Source organism: Pholcus phalangioides, unplaced genomic scaffold, assembly GCF_987345545.1.
Source record: "Pholcus phalangioides strain wild (caught in Gottingen) unplaced genomic scaffold, Ppha-v1.0 ptg000008l_1, whole genome shotgun sequence".
NCBI lineage: Eukaryota > Metazoa > Arthropoda > Arachnida > Araneae > Pholcidae > Pholcus > Pholcus phalangioides.
Genome location: NW_028301601.1, coordinates 46,860,946 through 46,874,823, shown reverse-complemented (window position 1 = coordinate 46,874,823; position 13,878 = coordinate 46,860,946).

The window sequence follows — 13,878 nt, the reverse complement described above, 5'->3', positions numbered from 1 at the left end:
GCACAGCAAAGGCCTTTTTCCTTGCCTAGCTCCGGGGATTTTCGTGCTACAGGTGCCATTCCAATGCTATTTAGTGTTTTTCAGTGTGGAGATCGCATTCCAATACAAAAAACTTGGTGTTGCCATTTGATATTTTCGAAATTTTCTCACTGTAACCGTAACTGTTAGAGTGACACTGTTGTTTTCCATATCATTCTTGAGCGTGTACCTCAAAATACCTTATGCCAAAATTTCATTGTTTCTGTGAATGGTATGATAGTTAGGGGCCCATATGTCGGGACAGTTTTTTTATAATTACCCCGTATATATAGTGTTACCACCGATTATTTTGGTTATTTAACATAATGCAATTCCTCTGTCAGCATAGTCAATTACTTCAACCTTTTACTGCTGTGGCCAAGTAGGACTTGAGTGCCAAGGATGACGTTTGTAAGATCTTTTGACGAAAGGTATAATTGGGATAAAATCTTGTGGGCTTGAAGTTGTCTCATAATTAGGCAACAACAGTCAGACACCTTGTCATTGACTTGCCAATGCTTCGAACATTGCACAATTTCTCCTGGTTTTTTAAAGTAAAGGTTCTTGTTATCATTGCGAGACACTCCATATTTCGAGGTCTGTGTCGTGAAAAGTCTCTTGATTTCCAGGACATTTGTTTTGGGCCTCGTATTTTGATTCCTTAAAAATGTTTCACCCAAATGCTTGCCAGCATTATCAAGATTTGAGTGAGGCGGCCCCAAATGTGTGTGTATGTGGTTCTGCTGTTCATTTGGCACAAAAACATCTTAAAGGTAATGCCAGTACTGAAAGTCCAGTAATTACAGACACACCATCTGCTGTTGTGCGGTCGTTTCTTATTCACAATTTCCCTTGTGATACAGAAGGGGTAAAGGGGAAAAAAATTATCTTTCTGCATTTAGCGTTTTTTTCCCAACTTTCCTTCGTTTTTCGAATATTTCGGTGAATATTGCACAAACAAGGAATTTTTTTTGGCATCAATAGAGGCAGGGCAAAAACTGTCTAATCAGGGCACACTGAGACATGAAAAGAATAACTTTTTATATTAACTACAAAACCCCTTGAAACGTGGATAACATATCTGAATACACATTATTTGGAAAATTTTTCCAATTGGAATTTTATACCTGCAGGATCAACAGTTCACCAATAAAATGCCAGACCCTGTGTAGTGCAACTCATGAAAATTCATCAATTTGTTTCATTTGGCATCATACGTGCATGTTATGCTAAAACACTTCTCTTACATAGCATATATGCATCTGACACGCATCTTCGCTCATTTGCATGATGCTGTGAGATTATTCCTGTAGTAATCAAATAACAGAAATTAATCGTATACCAATTTCTAGAAAATCCCTTATTATTCAGCTACTTTCAGCAAGTTTTGAAATCTCAGCCCACACAATATATCTTATCTTTCTGAATTTTCATGGCATTCAGCTGGAATTTTCATATAAATTACACTATATGGCTGGCAATCAAATTATGAAAAACAAAATTTATATTTTTCACGCATGCGCAATTAATGGCCATTAACTAAAAATATTCATCTCATTGAATAATGATTTGATATTTCAAATTTCTATACACTACATCTCATGTATAGCATGTTTTCTGTAAGTTTCGTAAAAAATGGTTGAAAACTCAGTATGTTAATCATGCAATGAAAATTTTAATTTTTTATAGAAAACATTTATATTTCTATGAATATACATGCCATTCTTACTGCACAGAAGTATTGTACAAAGTTGCAATATTTCGTTAAAGTTGCAAGATAATTGCTGCTTTTTCTGATGCCGGGTTGATGAAAAAAAAAAAATTTTTTAATTTTTTGTCGGCCCTAAATGCACTCGTGGCTAAATTTTCACTGGAGATGGTGAGTACTAATTTTATAAGGTATGCAGTCGAATCCCAAGAAGACCGGAGAAATCACTTCGTTATAAAGGAATTCCAGGCTTTTGCATTGTTCCTATGTAAACTTATCTGGGAAATTAAGTGTTCGTTAAAACGAGATTTTTCTCACTACAACGGGATTCGGCTGTAAATGACAAAATTTCAGAACGATTCGTCCAGTATTTTTTTAGAAATCCGAGAAAAAATGTCTAAACTCGCGAATAAAAAGACTTTTTAAAACATAGTATACGTTCAAGTAGTATTAATCGGGCACCCTTATCAGACGCAGGGCCCGGTGTGAAAATTAGTTCCGGCTCCTTAGCCCCGATTTTGCATATTTTGTGGGGAGAGGGAATATACAGGATTGCTGAAAAATACGGATGAAATTAAATGTAAATCAACGGAAAAATTAATGACAAATTCAGAACTGAAGAAAATTTTAAATTTATGAATAAGTTTTCAAACTAATGAAATTTAAGGACTATATTCAATTCATTACCTGAGAAGTAATGAATTGAAGAAAAAAAATTGAAACAATATTCTAGCACCACAAAGGCAATTTTCAAAATTAACGAGAGAAAGAAATGTCAGAATTGAGAGGGCAATGAAAATGCAAAATTACGGAGTGAACTAATTCCAAAATTTATGAAAATGTGAGATAAAAATACAGTATAATCTAATTCTGAAATCGATGAAAAAATGTTTCTCATTTCATGAAAACTCCAGAATCAAATCAGTTGCAGCTAAGACACCTTGTTCACTATTAAAATGTATTTAACTACTACCCTAAGAGTGCGGGGGGGCTCCCAAACAGCGGTGCTTGGTCAACACCTACTAGAGAATTTTCTAGATGTTTTCTAGTGGGTGTTGGCTTGGTGCGACCGCAACCTGTCGCACACCCCTAAAAACGACTATGGTACGGGGCTAACGAGAAAGTCATTTATTGCAAACGGAGGCGAATTCCAAAAAAATTGCAACTACTGTGCGTCACTGTACACCCATAACTTCCGCCATCTACCTTTATAATAACAAGACAAAAATACGGGTCCCGTATTTAATTTTTTGGAATCTGGCAACTGTAACAAGAATCATACAAACGAAAGTGAGAAAAGAACATTAAAGAGAGATCGTTTTCTAACATATTCTCAATTTCATTAGAAAGTGCCCGCCGATACCAAGCGCCATTTCAAATCCAAACCGAAAACCTATATCTTTTACAAAGGTAGAAAAACCTTGGGCAATCACGTGTGTGCAATCTAACATGGATGGACATGAGTTCTTTTCAAACAATATCAAACGTCCCGTGCATAATAATAGTCCAAGCGCTTTCTTTCTTCCATTCATGGCGGATTAAAACTGCATATCAGTTTCCGTTCCGGGGCTGTCCTCTTATAATATCACGGTCATAACATTCCGTTCATAATAAACCACCTTATCTCCCCATTACCATGTAAATGAAACAGGAATGTTCACTTGCAAGGAGTAGTGCAAGGAATATGTAATGACCACCATCATCTGTCAAGGACGGCCAAATATCCAACCGAGCGTGAAATTCCCACGGAGGTCCGTCCCGTGACCCCTCGTAACATCTCTTCACAAAATTGCCCTAAATAACACATTGTGGTGGGTGATTTTCCATGCGTTTGTTGTGGTAATTCTCCAATAGCCCTGCTGGCTATTGTTACTTTGTGTTTCTTGTACGTGTGAGACTGACTTTGGATTCCCCCCTGATGTTGGAGGGCATTGATATTCAGGGCTGTTTGTGGTGTGATCGCTCAAAATGATAAGACGATCCTTCCAAGTTGTCCCGCAATTACCTTTGTTCGGTATCGACCGACCATTACCGAAATGGAAAAAGGTTTTTTATGAGTAACCCATGACTCTCACTCTCACATCCATGAGCCGGGCGGCCCCCCTAGAAGTGCGTGACAGGTGCGGTAGCACCGGGCCCCGCATTTACGGTAACAATAACTTCTTTCATAAATTCTGAATTTTCATCAATTCTGGATGTCTTTTCATTTAGAAAGAAACAATTCTGGAATTATTTCTGTAATTCCAGAATTGGGCTCTGCGTCTGGTAAGGGCGGCCCGGACTGTGTTGGTGGGGATGCATTTAACCAACCTCTTTGATTTTCTAAGACATTTTACATCAAAAATGAACGGTTGATTCCCGAGTTTTTGGATTTTCCCCCACACAGAGGCTTCTGCGATAAAAACAATTTTATAAATAAATCAGAGGTGGGTCAGTTTACGGTAAAAAAAAATGAAATGCCCCGTTAAATACGGGTCATATACAGGGTGATTCTGAATTCATGGAAAAAAAGTTTAAGCAGTGATAAAACACACTTAAAGATGGGGCTACGCTCATGTCCAACTTGGACCAATAGTCATCCGCAAATATTTGCTTCCAGTGTTTGTCTCCTCCCTTTCCGCTGCAATGAAGCACCAGTGGCATAGGCTGACTACACACTGGCCCGATGTTCCTTAGCGAATATTTTCTTCCAGAACAGATACTTCCTAGCTACTTTGTCTGCCAGGGCAAGCACGCATTTTGGCGGCCCGCGTGATGTAGAAGGCAGTGCCGTCTTAACGCATGGGCCCACCCGGGCACGGCCCGGGGGCCTCAGGAGAAGAGGGGCCTCACAAAAATGAGATCCGATTGAAATTTTCTAGAATTTGCAAGGTAGGGCCTCAGAAAAACCAATTGGCCCGGGGGCCCACGATGCTCTTAAGACGGCCCTGGTAGAAGGAACAGTTAAAAGGTGAATTCGGCACTCTAGTTCCACCTGTTCCTACCTCCCGCTAATTGCTGCTCGGTTCCCGCGTATTAACAATAATACCAATTTTCCAGATTTATCTCTGTTAGTTGAACTCCACATCGTCAAAATGTATTGCAAAAAGCCTATACTTGAAGGGGCTAAAAGTTTATGGGAAAAAGAAGTTGCACATGACAGACATGTGAGACGCATTGGCGTACCCATGATTTTGTCAGGAGGAGGGGCTCATATTTTTTGTAATCGTTTTTTACTTCAAAAACAAAACCAGTAAAATCTCGGGTCAGGGAGTGGTGGCGGAGTGCATGAACCCTATAACATCCCTTCTTCTTGCGTACGCCATTAGTGGGATTAATATTTATATTCTCTTAATCACATAATGACCATAATAGAATCAATAAGTTGGGAAAATTATTTTATTCCTTGATCTCTGGGAAAAAGAATTTGTCCCATTTATAAGATGGTCGGGATATCACGAAAAATACAGCAATATCCCAAACAAATCCGGTCATATGGTCACTCTACCAATTTAGATACAGTAGAGTCTCGATAATCCGAGGTGTGTGGATGGGACCGAGTCCAGCACGGATTACCGAAAAACTCGAATTATTCGAAAAACAATAAAACGAAATGCTTTAAATGTTGGTTTTACTTTAAAAAAAATTGACAAAAAAAAGCAGCACTATATATATATATATGGGAGAGAGAGAGAGAGCATACTCTTTCTGTATTTCTAATTCTCTCGGCCGGTATTACACTATAAAAGTTCGATAAAATCCCTTTTATAAAACTTGAAAAATCTAACCAATAAGGTTTTGTTGGTTACATTCTAGTAAATGCAATCGGTGACCTTATTGGCTGCATTTTTCAAGTTTCATAAAAGGACTTTTACCAAACTTTTATAGTGTAATACTGGCCTAAGATATAGATGACATAAAATGTGGTTGAAAAGATGAAGAATGTTAAAACGGATGCAAAGAGATGAGAAAGTGATCGAGAAGAGTTGTGGGGATGGGATTGATGGTGAACGACGCCGAGACACTGATAGCTATCAACTGTTTTCCAGAGATTTTACGGAAGCAATCAAGGGACGATGTCATTATCAACCATTGCGAAGTCAAACTTGCTTCTCTTTCTCAACGACCCCTCCGAAAGTCAAAATGGTCTACGTCCATTCAAGAGAGTTTAACATTACATTGCAAAAGTAACCCATTGTAGGGTTGGGGGGAGGGGAAGGCCTGCCTACTCTCTTTCAAACTGAAATTATTGTATAATACGTACGTACTACGTAGATCAGCGGTTCTTAACCTTTTTTGACTCGAGGAGCCCTTTTTGTATATCATTTTTATGGCGGAACCCTGCAGGCCTCATTTTTTCATTTATATACAAATGAAACGCCACAACAGGCAAATTGCCCAACGAGGTGGCTGACTAAAGAGCATCATGGATCCCCGAGCCATTTCTTGAAGGCCCTACCTACTACTACTGCAACACCCCCCCCCCCGCCCGCGGAACCCCCCAACGAATCGGTACATGCGGGAATGTACGTGTAGTGAAACCTGACGTGAAGTTTTTTGTTGTTTCTCTGTAATGCTTGTTATGTGTAGTGCTGCCATCTGCCACCAGTTTTTATAACTATGAGTGAAGTGTTATGATTGAATGATTTATCGTTGTAGGACTGTTGCTCTCTGTGGCGGCGAGACTTTTTTAACGGGGAGATCGGCTCGCATTTGCGCCTTGAAGTTGGGAACCACAGAAAACCAACTTCAGCCGACCACCACTGTGGGGTTCGAACCCGGATCCTCGCATCGCGAGTCCGTTAACTATAACCACTCGACCACCACAGCGGCACAAATATCAAATTTACTTATTAATTTTATTTTCCTTGAGTCACCGCGGAGCCCCCGGTTGAGAACCGCTGACGTAGAGTATTCCAGGGAGAGAAAAAAAAAGGAAGTTGTGGGTTCTAGGTGTAAAAAAAAAAAGAAAGAGAGAAATTCGAAATTTTTCATTTCCTCGGATTAACTTTCGCGGCTCTGATTTTCGAGACTCCACTATTTGCTCTCTCATCCAATTTCAACTGCCATCCATAAAACGAGCAAAATCGAAATCGAGCAGCAACAAGAGGTCAACGCAACATCTATTTACGCCAGACATAATCACTCAACTCAACTCAACTCAAAAAAAAACATGTAATAACATAAAAGATTGAGAAGCCTTTTTTAGAAGAGTGAAAAAAAACAAAAAAAAACGAGGAAGTTTCAAGTTCCGAACACACTCTTGATGAGGATTTCGCTAAAAACGACATTGTCTTTAGCATATAAAAAAAAAAGAAACTAAACTGAGCGTTTTTGTTATTTTCATTTCTCTCTTAAAACCAGTCATCAACGTGAATAATACTACTATACTATACATTAAAAAACAAAAAAAAAAAAGAAGAGGAAGACTTAGAGGTCACCGCAGCCATTTATATCGTCAATGTTGTGGCCACGTCTCCCAGGAACTGATGTAAAATAATAATAATAACATGAAGAGATAACCTTCTTCTTGTTGATGTTTTATAAAAATAAGAGTTCTCTCTCTCTCTCTCTCTCTCTCTGCCTCAATGATGGATGGATCACGTGGTCGAAAAGCCTTTCTTTCTTTCCGGGGTTGGAAAAAGTTGCCTTTTGTTTGTCTTAATGCATTGATGTCTTTTAGAAACTGTAGGGATTGATTTCTTTTTGTTTATGTGATATTTTGTATTTATCGACCCCCTTTACTTACTGGGTTTGGTTTTTAAATTTGTTTGTTGTTAACCGCCTTAAAACGATCATGGACGAGATATCTCTTCGAAGCGCGAATGAAAAAGAAATTCTTTCTAGTTTCTCCCTGGTTTTTTTTTTTCAGTCTCTCTTTTCTCGTCATCACGAAGCTTCATTGCAACCCAGTGAACGGAAGTTGTTTTTTTTCCTCCCCTCCCCGTCCTTTCTTACTACGGGGCCGTTCAAGTATTACGTCAGCAAAAATTTTTAGCCATCTTTGATCCCACCTCCCTGTCAGCAAAACTCTGGTGGGATCAGAGACGTACGCGGGAGGAGGACTCAAACCCCCCTCCCCAGACGATCAAAAATTTATTTTTTCAATGCAAAAAAATATTTAAAAAAAAATAAAATTTCGCGAAAGAAAATACCTTCATATGTTAATACTATAATCAATTTCTGTTAATTTCAATGCTATTTGAAGGCTAAGAACTCAAAATTTATTTTTAAGAAATTCATTGCGACCCACCCTCTAAGCCATGTACGGTAAACCCTTGGCCCACGGACCGAATGTGACCCTGGGGGTTATCGTAACCAAATTGTGTAAAAATGGACTAAGCGGCACATTCACAGGTCGCTTAAGTGGCCCGTGGCACAATTCCACAGCATTTAAGCGGCCCGTGGGACATTTTCAAATCACTGAAGTAGGCTCGTGGCACATTTAGAGATTCCTCGAGTGACATGTAGCACAATTTTAGAGTACTTAAGCGACCCCCTCCAGTGCAGTTCTACATCACTCAAGTTACCCTCGGAACATTCCCAGATTACTTAATTGATCCGTGGCATAATTACGGACCACTTGAGAAATATTTGCAGAGCACTTGAACGATCCGTGAAACATTTAGAGATCACTAAAGTGGCTCTGTAGGGGGACTTAATAAATAGGGAGAATGTTAGTTCAGAGGTCCTACTGTTTAGTGATTCCTTCCCCCCCCCCCCGTTACACGCCACCGCCACATATAATGTGCAGTTGAACTTGGTTAATTCGATGTCCAAAGTCACTGGAAGAAAGTTCGAACTTATTTTGCGCAATTTGTACTTTCCATATTCTTAATGACGATAAAAAGATTCAGATGTTCAATGTTGCACTTGTAGATTGAAAAGCATAATCGGTATTAAGTGGTGCGCGGTCCGAATGCACTGAAGCTGAACAAATGTTAAAATGACCATTAAATTACCAGAAAAAAAAGAGTAGAGGAAATATAGAATTTTCAAACTTTTATTAGTCTTCAAAAATTTGTTGTTTAACAACTTGATAGAGAAAAGAAGTCTGACTTTTTGTAGAATTTTTTTCCAAACTAAATTTGCTTTTACAAAAATCGTGATTTTTTTTTTTCCACCTCAACTTCAAATTGTCCCAACAATTCGAAAAAAACATTAAATTAGATAGAAAACTCAAGGGGAGTTCGTAGAAGTTCGAATTAATCAAGTTCTACTGTATCTTTCTATACAATATATGCAGGGTACATAGCTAACGGCCGTATTCACCAACACAGTTTAAACTAAAATCGCAGGTTAAAGGATTAGCGATCGACACAGATTGGCTAAAATCCTCAATTTAACCAATCCGTCTCGATCTTCAATCCTTTCACCTACCGATTGCAGTTTAAACTGAGTTGGTGAATACGGCCGTGACTCCTCGAACCGCAAATTACTGGCGAACCGTTGATCTTAGAGGCATACTTCCACTTAGAAAAAGTGTCCAAATAATGTGTGGACTTCAGATACGCCATTCATGTTACAAGGAGTTGAGTTATTGAAATAAAAAATTAACTTTTTATATGGACACCCTGCGCTCAAAAATCAAATTATAAAGTTAACTTTTCACATTAGTTTTTGCCAACAAAAGAAATCCCACATTTCTAAGTGCAATATTCGCGGAGATGTTTGAATTCAAAAAATGGAGAAAAATTCCGAAATAACAGCATAAGCTAACGGAAAATGTCCCCTCCCCATTTTTTATATATGCTTTTTTTTTCCCAATTTATCTCCATATTTTGAATTCAAGTATCTCAGCGAATATGGCACTTATAAACGTGGGATTTCTTTTATTTATCTCAGGACAGACAGGGCAACAACTTTCTAATTTGGTCTTTGAGCACACGGGGGGAGGGGGGGGGGTGTTCGCATAAAAAGTTAATTTTGTTAATTCAATAACCATACAGAACTCCTTGCAACATGAATGACGCATCTGAAGTCCACACGTTATTTGGGTACTTTTTCTAATTGGAAAGATGGCGCTAGGAACAACGGTTCTCCAGTAATTTGCGGTTCGAGGAGTTAGTTATGCACAGAAGTGGATTTAACGGCGCGTGCCCGGGGCCGTGAAAACCCCTAACTTAACACTTTTTTCAAATTTAAGGGGCCCAATATTTTCTTTTTTGCCCAGGACCTCGACCAACTTCCATCCGCCACTGGTTATGCACCCTGTATGTACAGAGTGGTCATAAAATAACTTTGCCGATATACGCACCCGGTTAACGCAAAGTACTTGAATACCCCAATTGAGGGGCGGGACAGGGGTGTTGTTTGCGATTGGACCAAAACCTCTAATTGGAGTACTTTAATTAAAATTTCACATAATGATGATTAATGTGGAGAGGTGCACATGTTACTGGCCGATGAGTCCCGGCCTAATTCGGGCTTAAAAGAGGCTACTACGCTCCTCCCATTTCGCGCTTGTTAATCTCTTGATCAAATTCCAATGCGTTGATGAGTAACGTTCAGCAATCGTCTCATCGTGCTCGTTATTACGTTACACCCACGTATCACACCGATAGACTGCTATCGTCAATCTGGCTTGATTGATCGAGCTCCATATTGATTGCTATCACTTCCAGTTGAAAACGTGATGCAACTCGAAGACTGCGGTCATTTCGGCAGCGCCGAAAAGCATTGCTTTTATCTGTGAAACATTCGAGATACCAGTTTGCGTGTTACAACCAGCATCAAGATAGCAGTTCGCTTCCAGTCAAAAATTACCGCCTATACATCACAACACCCAATCTGGAACTATGCTTTCTAAATAGTATTTCTGCTTGACGGGATTTCGGCAGTGTCGAGATTTTAAGCCGTCAGTGATTTCGGTATTGTCAAATTTTTGTCTTGTCGAGATTTGGACTTGTCAGGATTTCGATGGTGTCAAGATTTTGGTTTGTTAGGATTTTGGTAATGTCAGCCCTTTTTCTTGCTATGATTTTACCAATGTCAGGTGTTTGGCTTGTCAGAGTTTTGGTGATGTTTTTGGGTTTTGATCTCTCGAAATTTCTGCCTTTGTCAAGCTTTGTTTGACCTTCAAATAGTGCCGTCTTAACGCATGGGGCCAGCACCTCCTAGAGATAGAAAGCCTCTGCTCTGTTTGCCATAAACGTCATTTAGACTACCTAGCAAGTTTGCCACATTTTGAAACACAGCATCTAATTTCGTTTCTTCTTATTTTGGCATAGAATCTTCTTGATTGGCTCACGAATACCGCATAGCGATTAGATGTGAGGCATAAAAATCGCCGATTCTGAGCCCGATCATTTCTTTTCCTCACATCGATGATACTGGCACGAGCAGGGAATTTTTTTTCCTGAATATTCTGAGGGAAAAGGGCTAAATGACGTCGCAAGCAGACTGCGGAGGCCTTCTATCTCTAGGATAGGGCCCACCAGGGAGTGATTTTGGGTCCTCAAGAGCACAAGGAGCCTCGTGATAATCAGATTTGGTGCTATGAGAAAGCATAGAAATTTATAAGCAGGTACTTTCATCTAATTGGAGGCCCCAGAACTGACTTTGCCCAGGGGGCCCATGATGCTTTTAAGACGGCCCTGCCTTCTAACTGTAAATAGCATTCCCTGCGGGTGCACTGACATTGTACCAACTCCGCGTTGATCCCAGCATCTGTTCGGCCGTTGGTCGGCTTAAATCTGCTTACAAGCTTTCGATGTACAAATACGACGTAGGAGCCGATCTTTACCGTTAAAAAGTCTCACCACAGAGATCAAGAGGCCTACAACAGTACAAATACTCAATCATTGCACTTCAGTCACTTCACTTCTGAAATATAGGTGGCAGCACTGAAAAATCAAACACAACACGAGATGCGTACTCATACTGTTAGGTACACACACACACTCACACTTCCGGCACAACTCCCTCTGTAGTAAATTGCCCATTTCAAAGAAAGTACATGGCAGTGATGGGAATTTCCCATATTGATAGGAAAAAGTGGCTGAAATTCGTCCACGTGGGGAATTTCTTAGCATTTGTGGGAAATTTTAAGAGCAAACAAACAAAATAATTTTTGAAAAAAAAACAAATATAAGTTGCACTGCAATACTTTTCTAGTGTAAACTACTTGACTACGTATTTTTCCCGGTAGATGACAGCACATTTTTCAGAATGTGCAGGGGAAATTTGAGGGAAATTCTGCTTGACGAGATGGTACGTAATTATGGTGACCATGTGTCCCTGTTTTCGGGTTTTTTTTCTGTTTTTGTGGCTGTCCCGACTTTTTTTTTTTTTTGCAAAATTTTTCACGGATTTTCAATGAAGCTAACTTGAATTTTATTCTTCAAACCAAAGATTAAAATTGTCTTCCCAACTCGGAAATTACATTACGATGATTACGACTACAGATAAGAATATTTATTTCACACATTCGCCATATTTTTTTCTAATTTACTGCAATTCGAAGTGGTGCTTTATTTCCCCTTAATTTTCGACTTTTCTGTATTTTAGCGCGAGTTGGCAACTTTGCTCAATTTTGGCGACACTTATCTCTGTCCCGTATTTCGAAGCCCAATTTCACGCATTTTCCTCGAGAAAATATGGTCAGCCTATACGTAGTCTTTATCGATTACTTTCCGCTCTGGGCCACAAATAAAAAAAGAAAAGCTTATACCCGGTCCAAAAGCTGAAATTTATCAAATACACGGGGGCCCGGAAAAAAGTGAAACAAAAACTAATCAACGCGAAAGTACTTTCACTGCTTAAAAGAGTTTTCCCACGCGCGCAGTTGGACTTTTTCAAGGGCCGTATAGTTGTTGCTATACTTACGTAGTGAGGCTTTTGTTGTCGTGGAGGTGACTCACTCATAAGATGCCACTCGAGAGAGAACGAGAAAAGAGAATTAAATAAACACAGGGGGCATTTATATAAGAAAGGCATATTCTCGTGTTGTATGACGTAATCTTTTATGTTAAAAGAAAAAAAAAACAGTTCGTTTCCTGTTCGTTTTGTGTAAAGTGCGTCTCCCACGAAGAAGGCATCATTTTCTCTTTATGTGTCCTGTCGTAGAGCGAGCAATTAGGTGGATCCGCTACCAATTCCAGGCCAAGTCCATTCACTCTTCAATGTCTTTATGTCGCTCGCGAGACGGCGATGACCCGGACCATTATGCTCGAGACCTTTCTTGAAAGGACATTGAAGACACAAATAAGAGAGTTTTATTGACCCTGGACGAGGTCTCGAAAAAGTTTCCAACTGTAATCATCTGTTTGACCAGAGGCGCACTTATGGTCTTGCCGTCTATGGGCTACGCGAATTTAATTTTGCCGCCTTTCTCTCTCTAGTCTAACTCTAGTCTCTTCACTACCCTTTTCCTCGAATGCGCCACCCCTGTACTATAACTCGCTTGACCCCCACTTCTGTGAATACGCTTGTGTCTCTGAGTCCCTCTTTTGGTCACTCCCATGCTCGCATACTCTTTTAGTCATTCACATGTTTGAGTACTGTTTTGGTCATTCACATGCTTGCACATTGTTTTGGTCATTCACATGCTTGCACATTGTTTTGGTCATTCACATGCTTGCACATTGTTTTGGTCATTCACATGGCTCCCTTCTTGCACACGCTCTAAGTCACTTCTGGTCATTCATATGTTTGCACACGTTCTAAGTCACTCATTGACCTCGACCCACACTCTGTAGGTCACTTTTTTGGTCATTCACATGCTTGCTCTTACTCTAAGTAACTCTTTTGTTCACTCACGTGCTTGTAAACTCTCAAGGTCACTCACAGACCTAGTCCCTTACAGTCTTTGCAGAGGCTGAACCATTTATGGTTATACAAATTTTGCCGTCCTCTCCATTTTACCAATTTTCTTGGCCACTCATTCCTCAAATTTGTCGCCCTTCTGAACTTTCCACCCTATGTTACATCCCGCTAATTCCCCCCCCCCCGTAATTACGCCACTGTGTTTGACGGATGAAAAATATTTTTACATGATTTCCATTCGAAAGGTTTGAAAATTGCAAAATCATCAAGGTATGTTCAACATGTTGTTCATGAGCACCGAAAACGTCTTATACTGAAATATTGAAGAGCAATTGTTGCTAATGATCGATTCCGTGCTCGCGAATCTCAATCGATGAGACTTTAATCTGCACCTCCTAGAGATAGGC